This window comes from Pseudorca crassidens, chromosome X, assembly GCF_039906515.1.
Source record: "Pseudorca crassidens isolate mPseCra1 chromosome X, mPseCra1.hap1, whole genome shotgun sequence".
Taxonomy (NCBI): domain Eukaryota; kingdom Metazoa; phylum Chordata; class Mammalia; order Artiodactyla; family Delphinidae; genus Pseudorca; species Pseudorca crassidens.
In genome coordinates this window covers 15,468,715-15,487,391 of record NC_090317.1, presented here as the reverse complement: position 1 = coordinate 15,487,391, position 18,677 = coordinate 15,468,715, and positions in this window count along the sequence as shown.

Below are 18,677 nucleotides of genomic sequence, written 5' to 3'. Positions count from 1 at the left end.
TGTGGCTAAAACTTCCAAAACTATGTTGTATAATAGTGGTGGGAGTGGGAAACCTTGTCTTTTTCCTGATCTTAGAGGAAATGATTTCAGTTTTTCACCATTGAGAACGATGTTGGCTGTGGGTTTGTCATATATGGCCTTTATTATATTGAGGTAAGTTCCCTCTATGCCTACTGTCTGGAGGGTTTTTATCATAAATGGGTGTTGAATTTTGTCGAAAGCTTTTTCTGCATCTATTGAGATGATCATATGGTTTTTATCCTTCAGTTTGTTAATAAGGTTTATCACATTGATTGATTTGCATATATTGAGGAATCCTTGCATTCCTGGGATAAACCCCACCTGATCATGGTGCATGATCCTTTTTTTTTTTTTTAACGTTTTTTTTGGAGTAAAATTGCTTTACAATGGTGTGCTAGTTTCTGTTTTATAACAAAGTGAATCAGTTTTACATGTACACATATCCCCGTATCTCTTCCCCCTTGCATCTCCCTCCCTCCCAGCCTGCCTATCCCACCCTTCTAGCTTGTCACGAAGCACCGAGCTCAACTCCCTGTGCTATGCAACTGCTTCCCACTAGCTATCTATTTTACATTTAGTAGTGTTTATATGTCCTTATGTACACTACCACTCTCTCACTTTGTCCCAGCTTACCCTTCCCCCTCCCCATGTCCTCAAGTCCATTCTCCAGTAGGTCTGCATCTTTATTCCCGTCTTGCCCCTAGATTCCTCATGACCTTTTTTTTTTTTTTTTTAGATTCCATATATATGTGTTAGCATACAGTATTTGTTTTTCTCTTTCTGACTTACTTCACTCTATATGACAGACTCTAGGTCCATCCACCTCACTACAAATAACTCAATTTCGTTTCTTTTTATGGCTGAGTAATATTCTGTTGTATGTATGTGCCACATCTTCTTTATCCATTCATCTGTCGGTGGACACTTAGGTTGCTTCCATGTCCTGGGTATTGTAAAAAGAGCTGCAGTGAACATTGTGGTACCTGACTCTTCTTGAATTATGGTTTTCTCAGGGTATATGCCCAGTAGTGGGATTTCTGGGTCATATGGTAGTTCTATTTGTAGTTTTTTAAGGAACCTCCATACTGTTCTCCATAGTGGCTGTATCAATTTACATTCCCACCAACAGTGTATGAGGTTTCCCTTTTCTCCACACCCTCTCCAGCATTTACTGTTTATAGATTTTTTGATGATGGCCATTGTGACCAGTGTGAGATGATCGTATTGTAGTTTTGATTTGCATTTCTTTAATGATTAATGATGTTGAGCATTCTCTCATATGTTTTTTGGCAATCTGTATATCTTCTTTGGAGAAATGTCTGTTTAGGCCTTCTGCCCGTTTTTGGATTGGGTTGTTTGTTTTTTTGATATTGAGCTGCATGAGTTGCTTGTAAATTTTGGAGATTAATCCTTTGTCAGTGGCTTTATTGGGAAATATTTTCTCCCATTCTGAGGGTTATTTTTTCGTCTTGTTTATGGTTTCCTTTGCTGTGCAAAAGCTTTGAAGTTTCATTAGGTCCCATTTGTTTATTTTTGTTTTCATTTCCATTTCTCTAGGAGGTGGGTCAAAAAGGATCTTGCTGTGATTTATGTCACAGGGTGTTCTGCCTATGTTTTCCTCTAAGAGTTTGATGGTGTCTGGCCTTACATTTAGGTCTTTAATCCATTTTGAGTTTATTTTTGTGTATGGCGTTAGGGAGTGTTCTAATGTCATTCTTTTACATGTAGCTGTCCAGTTTTCCCAGCACCACTTATTGAAGAGGCTGTCTTTTCTCCACTGTATATTGACCTGCATGAGCTCCTAGTGTATTTTGGAGATTAATCCTTTGTCAGTTGCTTCATTTGCAAATATTTTCTCCCATTCTGAGGGTTGTCTTTTCGTCTTCTTTCTGGTTTCCTTTGCTGTGCAAAAGCTTTGAAGTTTCATTAGGTCCCATTTGTTTATTTTTGTTTTGATTTCCATTTCTCTAGGAGGTGGGTCAGAAAGGATCTTGCTGTGATTCATGTCATAGAGTGTTCTGCCTATGTTTTCCTCTAAGAGTTTGAGAGTGTCTGGCCTTACATTTAGGTGTTTAATCCATTTTGAGTTTATTTTTGTGTATGGTGTTAGGGAGTGTTCCAATTTCATTCTTTTACATGTAGCTGTACAGTTTTCCCAGCACCACTTATTGAAGAGGCTGTCTTTTCTCCATTATATATTCTTGCCTCCTTTATCAAAGATAAGGTGACCATATGTGCGTGGGTTTATATCTGGGCTTTCTATCCTGTTCCATTGATCTCTATTTCTGATTTTGTGCCAGTACCATACTGTCTTGATTACTGTAGCTTTGTAGCATAGTCTGAAGTCAGGGAGCCTGATTCCTCCAGCTCCGTTTTTCCTTCTCAAGGATGCTATGGCTATTCGGGGTCTTTTGTGTTTCCATACAAATTGTGGAAATTTTTGTTCTAGTTCTGTGAAAAATGCCAGTGGTAGTTTGATAAGGATTGCACTGAATCTGTAGATTGCTTTGTGTAGTAGAGTCATTTTCGCAATATTGATTCTTCCAATCCAAGTACATGGTATATCTCTCCATCTATTTGTATCATCTTTAATTTCTTTCATCAGTGTGTTATAATTTTCTATATACAGGTCTTTTGTCTTCCTAGGTAGGTTTATTCCTAGGTATTTTATTCTTTTTGTTGCAGTGGTAAATGGGAGGGTTTCCTTAATTTCTCCTTCAGATTTTTCATCATTAGTGTATCGGAATGGAATAGATTTCTGTGCATTAATTTTGTATCCTGCTACTTTACCAGATTCACTGATTAACACATATATATGGAATTTAAGAAAAAAAAAGCTCTAGTACTTTTCTCGTAGCATATTTAGGATTCTCTATGTATAGTATGATGTCATGTGCAAACAGTGACAACTTTAATTCTTCTTTTCCAGTTTGGATTCCTTTTATTTCTTTTTCTTCTCTGATTGCTGTGGCTAAAACTTCTAAAACTATGTTGAATAACAGTGGTGAGAGTGGGCAGCTTTGTCTTGTTCCTGATCTTAGTGGAAATGGTTTCAGTTTTTCACCATTGAGGACGATGTTGGCTGTGGGTTTGTCATATATGGCCTTTATTATGTTGAGGTAAGTTCCCTCTATGCCTACTTTTTGGAGGGTTTTTATCATAAATGGGTGTTGAATTTTCTCGAAAGCTTTCTCTGCATCTATTGAGATGATCATATGGTTTTCCTCCTTCAGTTTGTTAATATGGTCTATCACATTGATTGATTTGCGTATATTGAAGAATGCTTGCATTCCTGGGACAAACCCCTCTTGATCATGGTGTATGATCCTTTTAATGTGCTGCTGGATTCTGTTTGCTAGTATTTTGTTGAGGATTTTTGCATCCATGTTCATCAGTGATATTGGTCTGTAGTTTTCTTTTTTTGTGTCATCTTTGTCTGGTATTGTTATCAAGGTGATGGTGGTCTCGTAGAATGAGTTTGGAGTGTTCCTCCCTCTGTGCTTCCTCGACTTAGTTAACTATTTCCTTACCCATATTAGGGAAGTTTTCAACTATAATCTCTTCAAATATTTTCTCAGTCTCTTTCTTTTTCTCTTCTTCTTCTGGGACCCCTTTAATTCGAATGTTGGTGTGTTTAGTATTGTCCCAGAGGTCTCTGAGACTGTCCTCAATTCTTTTCATTCTTTTTCCTTTATTCTGCCCTGCAGTAGTTATTTCCACTATTTTATCTTCCAGGTCACATATCCGTTCTTCTGCCTCAGTTATTCTGCTATTGATCCCTTCTAGAAAATTTTTAATTTCATTTATTGTGTTGTTCATGATTGTTTGTTTGCTCTTTGGTTCTTCTAGGTCCTTGTTAAACGTTTCTTGTATTTTCTCCATTCTATTTCCAAGATTTTGGATCATCTTTACTATCATTATTCTGAATTATTTTTTAGGTAGACTGCCCATTTCCTCTTCACTTGTTAGGTCTGGTGGGTTTTTACCTTGCTCCTTCATCTGCCGTGTGTTTCTTTGTCTTCTCATTTTGCTTAACTTCTTGTGTTTGTGGTCTCCTTTCCGCAGGCTGCAGGTTCGTAGTTCCTGTTGTTTTTGGTGTCTTCCCCCAGTGACTAAGGTTGGTTCAGTGGGTTGTGTAGGACTCCTGGTGGAGGGGACTGGTGCCTGTGTTCTGGTGGATGAGGCTGGATCTTGTCTTTCTGGTGGGCAGGTGGACGTCTGGTGGTGTGTTTTGGTGTGTCTGTGACCTTATTATGATTTTAGGCAGCCTTTCAGCTAATGGGTGGGGTTCTGTTCCTGTCTTGCTAGTTGTTTGGCATAGGGTGTCTAGCACTGTAGCTTGCTGGTCATTGAGTGGAGCTGGGTCTTGGCATTGAGTTGGAGATCTCTGGAAGATTTTCGCCATTTGATATGTCGTGGAGCTGGGAGGTCTCTTGTGGAGCAGAGTCCTGAAGTTGGCTCTCCCACCTCAGAGGCACAGCCCTGATGCCTGGCTGGAGCATGAATATCCTGTCATTCACACGGACCAGAATAAAAAGGGAGAAAAAAAGAAAGAAAGAAAGATAAAATAAAATAAGATAAAATAATAAAATAAAATAGTTATTAAGATAAAAAGAAAATAATTATTAAAAATTTTTAAAGTAATTTAAAAAAAGAAAGAAAGAAAGAAGAGAACAACCAAACCCAAAAACAAATCCATCAATGATAACAAGCACTGAAAACTGTACTAAAACATAAAACCAAAAAAAGAAACCCTCAAAAACACGGACAGTCAGAACCCTAGGAGAAATGGTAAAAGCAAAGCTATACATCTTTGGTTTTGCTATCAGGGTGATTGTGGCCTTGTGGAAAGAGATTGGGAGTGTTCCTTCCTCTGCTGTATTTTGGAAGAGTTTGAGAAAGATAGGTATTAGCTCTTCTCTAAATATTTGATGGAATTCGCCTGTGAATCCATCTGGTCCTGGGCTTTTGTTTGTTGGAAGACTTTTAATCACAGTTTCAATTTCAGTGCTTGTGATGGTCTGTTTATATTTTCTATTTCTTCCTGGTTTAGTCTCAGAAGGTTGTGCTTTTCTAAGAATTTGTCCATTTCTTCCAGGTTGTTCATTGTATTGGCATATAGTTGCTTGTAGTAATCGCTCACGATCCTTTGTATTTCTGCAGTGTCAGTTGTTCTCCTTTTTCATTTCTAATTCTACTGATCTGAGTCTTCTCCCTTCTTTTCTTGATGAGTCTGGCTAATGGTTTATCAATTTTGTTTATCTTCTTAAAGAGACAGCTTTTAGTTTTATTGATCTTTGCTATCGTTTCCTTCATTTCTTTTTTCATTTATTTGATCTGATCTTTATTATTTCTTTCCTTCTGCTAACTTTGGGGATTTTTTTTGTTCTTCTTTCTCTAATTGCTTTAGATGTAAGATTAGGTTGTCTATTTGAGATGTTTCTTGTTTCTTGAGGTAGGATTGTATTGCTATAAACTTCCCTCTCAGAACTGCTTTTGCTGCATCCCATAGGATTTGGGTCATCGTGTTTTCATTGTCATTTGCTTCTAGGTAGTTTTTGATTTCCTCTTTTATTTCTTCAGTGATGTCTTGGTTATTTAGTAGCGTATTGTTTAGCCTCCATGTGTTTGTATTTTTTTACAGTTTTTTTCCTGTAATTGATATGTAGTCTCATAGCGTTGGAGTCGGAAAAGATACTTGATACGATTTCTTTTTTCCTAAATTTGCTGAGGCTTGATTTGTGACCCAAGATATGATTTATCCTGGAGAATGTTCCATGTGCATTTGAGAAGAAAGTGTAGTCTGTTGTTTTTGGATGGAATGTCTTGTAAATATCAATTAAGTCCATTTTGTTTAATGTATCATTTAAAGTTTGTGTTTCCTTATTTATTTTCATTTTGGATGATCTGTCCATTGGTGTAAGTGGGGTGTTAAAGTCCCCTACTATGCGTTACTGTCGATTTCCCCTTTTATGGCTGTTAGCATTTTCCTTATTTACTGTGGTGTTCCTATGTTTGGTGCATAAATATTTACAATTGTTATATCTTCTTCTTGGATCGATCCCTTGATCATTATGTAGTGCCCTTCTTTGTCTCTTGTAATATTCTTTATTTTAAAGTCTATTTTGTCTGATATGAGAATTGCTACTCCAGCTTTCTTTTGATTTCCATTTGCATGGAATATCTTTTTCCATCCCCTCACTTTCAGTCTGTATGTGTCCCTAGGTCTGAAGTCGGTCTCTTGTAGACAGCATATACATGGGTTTTGTTTTGTATCCATTCAACCAGTCTATGTCTTTTGGTGGGAGCATTTAATCCATTTACATTTAAGGTAGTTATCGATATGTACATTCCTATTACCATTTTCTTAATTATTTTGGGTTTGTTGTTGTAGGTCTTTTCCTTCTCTTGTGTTTCCTGCCTAGAGAAGTTCCTTTAGCATTTGTTGTACAGCTGGATTGGTGGTGCTGAATTCTCTTAGCTTTTGCTTGTCTGTAAAGGTTTTAGTTTCTCTGTCGAATCTGAATGAGATCCTTGCTGTGTAGAACAATAGTGGTTGTAGGTTTTTCCCTTTCATCACTTTAAATATGTTCTGCCACTCCCTTCTGGCTTGCAGAGTTTCTGCTGAAAGATCAGCTGTTAACCTTATGGGGATTCCGTTTTATGTTATCTGTTGCTTTTCCCTTGCTGCTTTTAATATTTTTTATTTGTATTTAATTTTTGATAGTTTGATTAATATGTGTCTTGGCGTGTTTCTCCTTGGATTTATCCTGTATGGGACTCTCTGCACTTCTTGCACTTGATTAACTCTTTCCTTTCCCATATTAGGGAGGTTTTCAACTATAATCTCCTCAAATATTCTGTTAGGCCCTTTCTTTCTGTCTTCCTCTTCTGGGACCCCTATAATTCGAATGTTGGTGCGTTTAATATTGTCCTGGAGGTCTCTCAGGCTGTCCTCATATTTTTCATTCTTTTTTTTAATTAGGCTCTGCAGTAGTTATTTCCACCAGTTTATCTTCCAGGTCGCTTATCCGTTCTTCTGCCTCAGTTATTCTGCTACTGATACCTTTTAGAGAATTTTTAATTTCACTTATTGTGTTGTTCATCATTGGTTGTTTGCTGTTTAGTTCTTCTAGCTCCCTGTTAAACGTTTCTTGTATTTTCTCCATTCTATTTCCAAGATTTGGGATCATCTTTACTATCATTATTCTGAATTCTTTTTCAGGTAGGCTGCCTATTTCTTCTTCATTTGTTAGGTCTGGTGGGTTTTTATCTTGCTCCTTCATCTCCTGTGTGTTTTTCTGTCTTCTCATTTTGCTTATCTTACTGTGTTTGGGGTCTCCTTTTTTTCAGGCTGCAGGTTCGTAGTTCCCATTGTTTTTGGTGTCTGCCATCAATGGGTAAGGTTGGTTTCAGTGGGTTGTGTAAGCTTCCTGGTGGAGGGGACTGGTGCCTGTGTTCTGGTGGCTGAGGCTGGATCTTGTCTTTCTGGTGTGCAGAACTGAGTCCAGTGGTGTGTTTTGGGGTGTCTGTGAACTTAGTATGATTTTAGGCAGCCTCTCTGCTAATGGGTGGGGTTGTGTTCCTGTCTTGCTAGTTGTTTGGCATGGGGCGTCCAGCACTGGAGCTTGCTGGTCGTTGAGTGAAGCTGGGTCTTAGCATTGAGGCGGGGATCTCTGGGAGAGCTCTTGCTGATTGATATTACGTGGAGCCGGGAGGTGTCTGGTGGTCCAGTGTCCTGAAGTTGGCTCTCCCACCTCAGAGGCACAGCCCTGACACCCGGCCGGAGCACCAAGACTGTCAGCCGCATGGCAGTGAATGTGGCGGTCTCCATTCTGAAGTCAGATTATGAGGGTCTGCAGTAGCTGTTCAGCTAGAACAGGATGACTTGGGAGCATTTTGTCTATGAGACTGTCTCCAGCAGCCGGTGGCTAAAAGAGTAGGTCTCCGCATGTGCTGCCAGAATCTTAAGCGTTTATATAGAGGTCTTCACTGGGTTCAGTCCCGGATTCGGTACAGATGGTCTCAAGAACACCTTACACTCTCAAGGCTGTGTGCTTGAAACAGCGCCTAAGCCTGAGGGTCTACAAGCTGCAGGAAGACGAGACCGCCTGGGGCGGCCTGCAAGCCGTGATTCTTGCCACAAACCCTGCTTCTGTCGTCATGGAATCCGGCTTCCCCCACCGCTCTGCAATGAGTTCACCGAAGCTTTGTCTCTGTGCTGAGGAGATTCATGCTACTTGCGTTGCCCAAAGCCATAGAGCACATAAATATTGGGGCTGGGGTACAAACCCAGCAAATCTGGCTCCAAGGTCTGGGTTACCCAACAAGACTGGGGAGGCCACGCACCTAAACGCCTCACCCCCGCGAGGCGCCTCCTCAAACCCACACTGCCGCAGGAAGAGTCGCCCGCGCCGGCACTCCTGCACAGCCACATAAACTCCTCTCAGCGTTAGAGGCTCGTGTTTTCTGTCTAGCATGGGGTTCCGATCCTACCAGCCCCCGCGTGAACGTGGAGCTACAGGCGCTCGGAGGCTGGCACTGTGGCTGCGCTGTGGGAAGCAAAGCCTCTCCCCTTTGCCTGACTTTCTTCCACATAACTTTCGCCTCTGTCAGTTAAGATAGATCTCTCCATCAGTTTTTTGGGGGAGGCCATGGTGTCTAGACTTCTCTTCTCAGAGAAAATCAGGTTTATCTCTGTTTCTTGTCCCTGTGCCCATCGCTTATCCATGATATGACGGTACCCTGACTCCCGTGGTGGTTTGGAACTATGTCAAAATCTTCTGTTTTCACATTCTCTTTTTTTATCCATGCATGATTTTAGTGCTTAAACGTTTCTGATAGATCGGCCAGGCATGCATTCATCTTGCGTAAACGGTTTTCCAAATGGTCATTGAGCTCATCCTTTGTTAAAAAATTATGTGTTGCCAGCCCATGACCCGGGATCTCTTTAGGACCATTATCAATGGAACTCGTACTGGCAACGTGGCAGCCTTGTTGTGGGGGCCATTGGTGAGGACAGACTGCACCTTCTGGCCTAGTTTCATGGAGACACTCTGCCCCTGAGTCCTAGTGAAGGGTGCACGTTTAGGCCATTCTGCAGGCCTTGGACATCCACAGCATTTGCTACTATGTGGTCTCATGACTTGGACACTTCCAGTGGGAGCTGGGGAGCAGACATCCCAGTGGTACCCTGCTTGGTGTTTGTTCACTTCTTGGCCTCCCAAGCATGGCTGTTATCCCAACTGTCAGTTGTCCCCACTGATTTTCTTGCTGGCATTCTTCTTAGATTAGACCTCAAGAGGCTCTTAACTTTGGCTTTCAGGTATCTTGCGTGGTTCCTCTTCAGTTCCTCTGGTGCCTCTGCTCCACCACTTTTGGGGAGCGTCTTGGTTCCCTTTGCTTGAGCCACCTTTCCATTTGAAGAAGCAGATTTTATCATGCTGCTCAGCTCTCTCTTACTTTGCTCCTTAGTTGCCCAAAGATAGTTCTTTCAACGTCTCTGATATTTTGGATTCTTGGTGCACATTGCCCTAGATTTTCAATAAGATGTTTTCTAAACTATCTACATGCCTCTTGTGGTTATTGCCGTACTTAACTCTTTCACATTCTTTCCTAACGAATGCTCACATTTGGTCAGAATGAAGTAAGTCAGCCTGTGGTGGATTTCTTTGGCTTTCCCTCTTCCACTGGGATGCTGGCCCTGATTATTCCGGGATCAACGTTTTAGAAGCCTTACTCAAAATGACCTGATCAGTATCTCTTACTAATGATAGGCCTCCATCTTCCATAGTGGCCTAGGGTGAAGGGAGAGGACGGATGAAACCGATAGGTGCTATGTGGCAATATGGGGTGTCAGAGAACCTGGCTTCTAGCCTGTGTCAGTCACAGTTTTCCTGTATGATAGTAGGAAGGCCATTTCCCTTCTCTGGGCTGTTTCATCCTTTTAATGAGAGGACTGGCCCATAGGAAGGACAGGGGTGTATAAATGTGGTCCCAATGATTCAATTTCCATTACTATGTTTTCGACACGCACCCCTGTCCATGAGTAAAGAGTTAGATTCAGATCGAGTGAGCCTTGGGCAAGATGGCTGGATCCTTCCGGTATCTGAACCCTGGAATCAGGATTTAGATCAGAATTGGTGGCTGGGACTGGGCTATGTGGCTCTGGAGAAAAGGGTCCCAAACTTCCATTCTCTGTTTCATCACACCTAGCCCTGTACTCTGGCTCTTTAATCTTTTCGATTAAAGGGGTGGGGTGGGGATTACTGTTGACCAAGCATAGTGTTTCTTTGAGTACAGTGATGCTGAACTTTTTCGTTTCTGAATAAGGGACCCCTGAAACTAATGAAAGAAACTAATGAAAGCTAGGGACCCTGTCCACCAAAAAATGCATGTACACGGACACACACACACACACACACACACACACACACACACACCAATTGGAACCCAGTTGTAGGGGCTTCGTGACCTATGAAGGCAGTCCATGCAGTCTGGAGTCCAGGGATCCTTGGTTACTAGCTCCTGCCCTAGAAGGTGGCTCCCGGCCAGCACTGAGCTCAGCGCCCTCCCTTGCGGCTTGGTTATGCTCTGAGTTCATGGACTAGGACCAGTGTGGGTGATCAACAAACCACCAGAATTGATCCAGAGCCTTGACTGTGTCTGGAAGGAGTCATTTTCCCTTGGATAGTAATTCTATAGCTGAGAGGTTGTGCTAAGCCCTGCTAGCAGTAAAAGGAGAAGGAATGAAGGCCAATGGGCAGATTCTCATGGCATCTCAGGTCAAGGAGCTTTCTGTGATGGGGGGCTTGCTGGTGGATGTGGAATCACTGGGAAGTGCTTCTGTGGCTGGCAAATGGGGACGAGAATCCATTGCTTCCTATTATACCAGCCAGAATCCATGAAAAAGCAGACGAGTGGAGAGTAAGCTAAAAGCTCAATTGAGAGCGAAGTTATGTTCCAATGCAAGGCAGTGGTTTGAATGAGGGTGAAGAACTAATGGATGAAATGAGTAGACTCAGAGAGCCAGTGACCTAAAAAAGCAGCAGCCTAAGGAAAAGTAAATGGTATAGGAGGGGGAACATTCTTAGGGAAAACCTCTCTCACCCTGATATGTTTTTCTTGATGGAGACATGATTTCCTTTGCGAGAGCTTGCTCATCTGTGCCAATGGAGCTGTGGGGACATGTGAGGGGGAAGCTGGGATCCAGAGAGTGGAGATTAGGAGTTGGGCAAAGAGCACTTCAGTGCGTGCAGATTCGTCCTTAATGTACCTGGGTTTGGTCCATTTTGAAGCAGAATGTCCTTTCTGAAGACTGAGCTGGGTTGAGTGCTGGCTCTACACACCCACCATGGTGAGCAGTAACTGTCTAAGAGGTGGAGCTTGTGAAACGGCTTTGGCTAGACTGGGGTACCATCAGAGAAATGCTCCTTTGGGGCTCACAGGCAGAGGAAAAAGGGGTCAGTTAGTTGGAATTCATCGTGTCAGTCTTGGGCATCTGTTTGGCATCATGAATTTACCGCTGGCATTGACCCAGCCAAAGAGCTGGAGTGGCAGCTGAAGTGTAACTGTGGCAGGAGAAGAGTCCTACTTTGCCTGTGGTGTATTCAAGTGGGACAAGCCAATGGGGCTTGGGGGCTGAATAGCTTTCTTTGCTCAAATGTAGCACTTTCCCTGCCTAAGGCAACATGCCGTTTCTGTGGGTGGTTGTAGGTACATTCATGGGGTAATAGCCAAGGAAATGTTTATAATCAACCACTTCAGAGGCGCCAGGAGTGACCTGCTGCTAACAGACCACTCACCATCACTTACTTGCCCCACCACAAGAAGGCAGAGAAGTTTTTTTTTTCTCCCTCCCTCCTTCTTTCTTTCTCTCTTTCCCTCCCTCCCTCCCTCCCTCCCTTCCTTCCTTCCTCCCTCCCTCCCTCCCTCCCTCCCTCTCTCTTTCTCTCTCTTTTCTCACTCTCTCTCTCTCTCTCTCTCTCTCTCTCTCTCTTTCTTCTTAGACCTCTCGTATCATCTTTATGGTCAAGGACTTTTGGGAGAAAACTTTGAGAGTAGGTTACCAGGGAAAAGGTGCTGAGGAGGGGTGCCGGACAAGCTGAATTAATGACCACTGTAGGTTGCTGGGGATTCCTTGGCTTTCTTTAGGTTCACTCTTACGTTTGTGGGCCCTTGAGAAGAGTTTGACTTGTTCTTTAACCTTTGCCATCCAATGCTAGGCTGGGGTCCATCCCATCGCTTTTGTTCATTCTTGTTTGACAGGCCATGCTCTGGGTCTCAGACTCAACTGCTAGAGCCACATCCAGGAGGGGCAGTTCCAGAAAGGTAACACATTCTGTTATGTTCTGTGGGCAACAGGAGTGGGGGCCAGACGGGACATGCTAGCGTCTGACTCAACTTTCACTTCTAGCGCAGAACCTATTCCACAGCCCTCTCCTCAGATATATACATATCAGTGTGTGTGTGTGCACTTTTCTTCCTTCCTTCCTCCCTTCCCTTCCCTTTCCTCCCTCCCTCCTTTCTCTCTTTCTTTCCCCCTTCCTTCCACCTGCCTTCTTTCCTTCTTTCTTTCTTCTTTCTCTCTCCCTTCCTCTCTCCCTCCCTCTCTCCCTCCCATCTTTCCTTCCTTCCTTCCCTTCTTTTCCTTTCTTCCTTGGCTATTTGGACCAAAAATGGACACCTGACCCAAGAGTGGTCCCTACCGAGGCTGGCACCAAGGGCTTGGCCTAAGAGTGGCCTTGGCAATCAGCCAGACCATGCAGACAGTGCCCTCTGGGATTTGGACTAGAGAATGTTGAGAGCCTTGGTCAGTTGGTCATTTGAGGGGCACAGGCAAGAGAGCAGAGACACCATGAGAGATAATGTGACACATGAGAAAGAGAAATGGCGAGAGTAGCAGGTCCCCAGAGAAGCCTTAGCTCCCGATGACTTTCAACTTCCAAATTCCTCCTCTCACTTTTTAATTATTTTTTACTGTGGAAGTTCTCAAACATATGCAAAATTAAAGATGATAGCTTAATAAACCCCATATACCAATCACCCAGCTTAAGCAATTATCATGGCCAATCTTGTTTCATTTAATTCCCACCCACTCCTTCCTCCCATCCTCTGGAGCACTAAAAGCAAAACAGCTTTTATTGAGGCATAATTTACAAACTATAAAATTTACCCACTTTAAGTGTAAAACTCAATGGCTTTTAGTAAATGTACAGGGTTGTACAAATATCAATCGCAACATCCAGTTTTAGAACATTTTTTATCACCCCCACAGATATTCCTTGTGCTCATTTTCCTGAACTCTCTTTCTCACCCTGAGCCCCCTGCAATGACCAATCTGCTTTCTCTCTATATAGATTTGCCTTTTCAGGACACTTTATATAAATAGAATCATACAATATGCAGCTTTTGCTTCTAACTTCGTACACTTGGCATAATGTTTTCGAAGCTGTAGCATATGTCAGCAGTTCGTACATTTTGTATTGCTGAGTAGTGTTCCATTGTATGGGTATATCACATTCTGTTTATCCGTTCACTACCTGATGGGCATTTGGGTTGTTTCCACTTTTTGTCTATTATGAATAATGCTGTTGTAAATATTCACCCCTAGAACATTTGGAAGCAGGCCTCGGATATTATCATTTCATCTGTAAATGCTTGGGTATGTATCTCTAGATCAAGCACAGGAGCCTTAAAAAAAACCCAATCATAGACACAACGCCATTGCCACATGTAAAATAATTAATAAGAATTCTTTAATACCATAAGCTATCCCATGAGATTAAAATTTCCAGTTATCTCTTAGATGCTGTAGGATTTTTTTAGTTATATGTTTTGTTAGAGTCAGGATCTAAATAAGATCTACACAGTGCAATTGCCTGACATGTATTGAAGCTTTTTTATCTACAGGTTCCCCTGTATCCTCTCTCCTTCTCTCTCTCCAATTTATTTGTTGAAGAAATGAGATCATTTGTTCTGTGGAGTTTCCCAGAGTCTGGATCTTGCTCATTGCATCCCCATGATGTCTTTTAACATGTTCCTCTGTCCTTTGTATTTCCTGTAAATTGGTAGTTGGATCAATGTCTGATCAGGCTCTCGTTTGCCTTTTGGCAAGACTTCCTCAGAGATGGTGCCATGTGCTTCTGTCAGGAGATGCACGATGTCCAGTCATCTCGCTCTTTGTGATGTTAGCAGCCACCGGGGATCATTAACTAGAACGAAGCCTGAATGAGACTCTCTTTGTCCTTTTCTACCCAAAGCACCTAGCTAGCCTGAGGAACTCATGTTCAAGCTGAGGCAGCATGGTGGGGTGGATCTGGAAACTCTGAAGCTTCTGTGTTCATTTGGGAAGGAACTGCTTGGGTGGCATACCTGGTCTAGCAAGAAGTCCCAACTCTTTAGGCCTTCCTCTGTGTCTTATTTTGGGCTGCTATAACAAAACAGAAATTAAACAGTAGAAACTTATTTCTCATGGTTCTGGAGGCTGGAAAGTCCAAGATCAAGGCAGCAATAGATTCAGTGTCTGGTGACAGCCTGCTTCCTGGTTCATAGACTGCTGTCTTCTCACTGTGTCCTCACATGGTAGAAGGGATGAGAGAGCTCTCTGAGGTTTCTTTTATAAGGGCACTAACCCAATTCATGAGGGCTCCACCTTTGTGACCTGGGCACCTCCTAAAGGCCCCACCTCCAAATACCATCACATTAGGGGTTAGGATGTTGACATATGAATTTGGGGGGAGGGACACAGATATTCAGTGCATAACACTTCATCTCTCCAGTTATTGGGTTCTGTAATATACATACTGCCTCGTTGCTTTCCCAGTTTCCAGCACCTCCCCCCATTCCACCTTTTTCTTCATGTTTCCTTATCAATCCTTGCTTCCTCCTCTTCACTGCCCATTTTTCCATTCCTTATCAGTAACAGCCAGTTTGGGTACTGCATTATGAGTGAGAGGGAGAGATAGCCAGCCCAGCGCATCTGATTGCTACACAACACTCTAAGCACGTTCTGGCAAATGGTGGAGAAGATGGGAATTTTCCAGACAGTGGTGTTTCCTATTAATATTCATTTGTATTTGGCTTTCTATAGCATAGATGAGTACCTGTTATCAAAATACAGGTGTAAAAGAAATGTGAAACAGGGATCCAAACAAGAAGAGACGACACAGTGAACATTGCATTTTGCAAAGGAAATAATTCACATTTTCACAATTACTGTTGTCTTGTTATAAACTCTACCTGTCAGCAGGCCTCACTGTTTCAAATAAACAAACCCCAAAGCTAGAAGAAAAAGCAAACAGGGGCACCTTGTTTAATTGGTGGAAAGTGATAGATGTTGTAAGCAGAGATGCAACCATAATTCAATTTCACAAGTCCCCGAGAGCTGCTACATGCTCAGTGCTGACATGGCCTCTGCTCCCATGGTTCTCGCCAGCTCTCTGGGGAGATGGACACACGTGAGAGAATCAGAGAACAGGAGATGGAAACAAGCAAGTCACTACAGGATGGCTCCTACATTAAGTGCTGGGGGGAGCTCACAGGCAGAAGAAGCTAATGTGGGCTGAAGGAGCTGACACAGGCTTCTGGAAGGAGGTGGGACCCTGGCACCAGCAGCTCATACCAGTGTGCTTGGTGATACCTCTGGACCACTTGCTGGATGCTTTTCCATTCCTCTGTGCACAGAAAGCAGATCTTGCAAATGCTGGCAAGAGCCCATGCCTGAGAGTCTAAAAGACTCTGGGTGTCTGGGGCCACTGTGGCTCCTGGTGTGTGCAATCACTTCCTAACTCAAGTGGGGAAGGCTTTCTTCAGCGAGGCTGAGGTACAGCATTCAAAGGACACTGGAGGAAGGTTTGGGGGTTATTTCCAAAGTGAAAAAGGATTAGAGCCAGGGTTAGCTTTATGAACTCATATACATGCTTTTAGCTCCAGTATTTCTTGCTGGCTTGAAGGGGTGTGTAAGCAGTCATTTGGCCAGCTGTGTTCCCTATCAGGGAGGTGGTGTGGACGGTGAAAAGAACGTGGTTTTCGTATGACCTCGGACAGATTCTATACCCCTTCTGAGCTGCAGTTTCCGCATCTGTAAAGTGAGGCTAAGGATGCCTTGTGGGATTGTTTTGAGGATTAAATAAAATGATTGATGTGAAAGTACTCAGAGCAGCAATGGCAAATAGTAGGCGCTATTTGGGTAATTGTGATGCAGTTCTGTGCATCCCTCCAGGACGCCCCCTTGGTGTGTGGCACCTTGCGTCTCGGAGTTGGGGTCTACCTCAGGACGCAGCCAGCTCCAGGGGATTTGTGAGGTGCGGCAGGATAGGGTCTGACGGCAATTGCTCATCCTCAGCAGTTTAAAAATGACATTTGCTTGAGCTCCCGTAGGTGTTATGGATGCTTCCCCCTCCTTCATTTGCGTTTTGCTGGGTTGTCATCAGATGTTATCTGATCGGATGTTTCCGAGAAGGGCAGGCCCCTCCCTGTGGGCTGCAGAGGGAGGCCCGGGGCCGCGCGCTACCGGGGGCGGGGGAGGGCCGGTTGTTCAGGCGGGCGGGCAGGCAGGTTAAGACTCGCTCCTGTCCCTGCCCTCCCGGAGGCCCCCAACTCCCCGCCGGTGCCCGGCTCGCGGCGCAAGCAAGCTGTGCGCATGGCGCCCTCTGGTGCCCCAGAGCGGTCACTGCGCGGGTGCCCGCACCCCCAGCCCGCCCCGACCCAGAGAAGATGATTGCGAAGATCCCTGGCACCGCCGCGCGCCTCCACCTCCCTTCCCGGGTGTCCTGAGTTCCCCCTGGACCACAGGGCGCAGACCCAGGGGCGCTCCGTGTCTTTTATTTCTTTAGCAAAACTGTGCCTAAAACGGGGCGCTCGGCCTTTGCCCCGAGGGCGCCGTCTCCTCCCGATGGCGGCTCCTGCAGGAGAACACAGCCCGGGTTCCCACCGCGCCCCCTCGGGACCACGATGCCCGTCCTGTTCAGACGGTGCCACTGCCAGCCCCCATCCTGCAGCGCCCAGGTCGCTGCCATCTGCTGCCCTCGCCACCATTTGCGTTTGGGGAAGCACTCGGAGGAGAAAGGGGGGTTCTCCCTCTGGTCACCAACTGGGAACTAAACGTAATCTGCAGCCCCGGGAAGCCGGGGAGATGCCCGCGTGTCAGTGGAACGCGGCGCTGCCGTTTAGAAAACGCTGTATCTGATCAGACGTAGAAATGGATTTTCACCCCCGCGCAGCTTCAGTCGATGTCTCAACAAACTATTAAGTAAACGGGATTTAACAAAGGGAAAATAAATTTGCGAGGGCCCGCTGTGTCGAAATGTGGGTTGCTATCAGCACCGGCGTTTAATCAGGACTGAATTATTAATACGTGGACGAAATTTATAGTGCATCATTAATACTTTTGAAAGACAGCATTCCAGGCGTCGTCTACCTCTTCCTTCTGCAGATGTGGATGGGATTCAAAAAGTGTGTCTGGATCGCCTGCGCATTTTGAACCGCAATCTAATTATCATTCATTTCTGAATTTGGCCATAGGGCTTGTAACACCGGCCTTCATTTCCCCCTTGCTCGGTGTTCTTAATGCCACGGAGATTTCTCTCTGCTCCCTCGTAATGAATTGTATTATTGAATAGCAGAGGCTGGGAGGCTATGTATTCATCCCTTAAAGTGTTAAAATGTTTTTAACGGCAAAAGTAAGAAGAAGAATTATTATTGTCTCAATTATGGTATTATCTTCTCTTACTTGAGTTTTTTTCTCCCCTCTCCTCTCCTTTTATATAAACTCGGCAGGACAGGTTTATCACAAGTAGAGTGTTCCAATTCAGTACCCATCACCAAATGTGTTTTCTGTGAAAGGCAGATCTGTAAGAGGTTGGAGAGAGAAAATGATAAGAGAAATAAAATTGCAAGAAACAATTGCATGTCACTTTTAAGAAAACCCAAGGCTTACAGGAGCACTCCCATTGTGTGGGTCTTCTTAAATGTGCATTTATCTTCTTTTTCCTTTTTCATCACCTGTCCTCTATATTTTTAATTTTATTGTTGCACATGTGCAAAGTTCAAAGCTCAAACTTGATTTCTTCTGCCGGTGTTCAAACGCTTGCTCCTCTGTGTAACTGTGCAACCTCCTTGCAAGGGGGAAATTTGGGAGGGAATACCAGGAGAAATATTGAAGAAGATTCCCACTGCTCAGGACTTAGCACAGGCCTATATACCTCTGGTTTAGCGGGACGTGAGCTGGACCCCTGAGAGAAGGAGACAGAGAGCCAAAGGGGCACTGGTTTGTTTGTTTCGTGTACTTGGTCTTCTTGGAAGATGGGGTTGGTTGGTGGACCTCAGGCTGGACTCCCAGAAAGGGCCATTGGATATTTTCATGGCATTATTAGCACTTTTCAAGGTGGGAGGCATGGAGGGAGTGGCCTGGCCCCCTGTGACCCTGCCTTTGATCTCCAGGTCTGATGATGGGGAGCTGTGGCAGCCTGAGGCTGCAGGAGTGCTGGGGGCAGCTAAGAGTTAAGCTGGGGATCTCAGTTGCGAAGAGCACTAGTACTGCAAGGGTTCCCCTCTGATTCTCAGCCTCAGTTTCCTCATACGGAGAAGAGGGATGACAACCTGTAGGGCTGAATGGGGATCAGAGGGGGTCATCCAGTGGACAACTCACAGGAAGC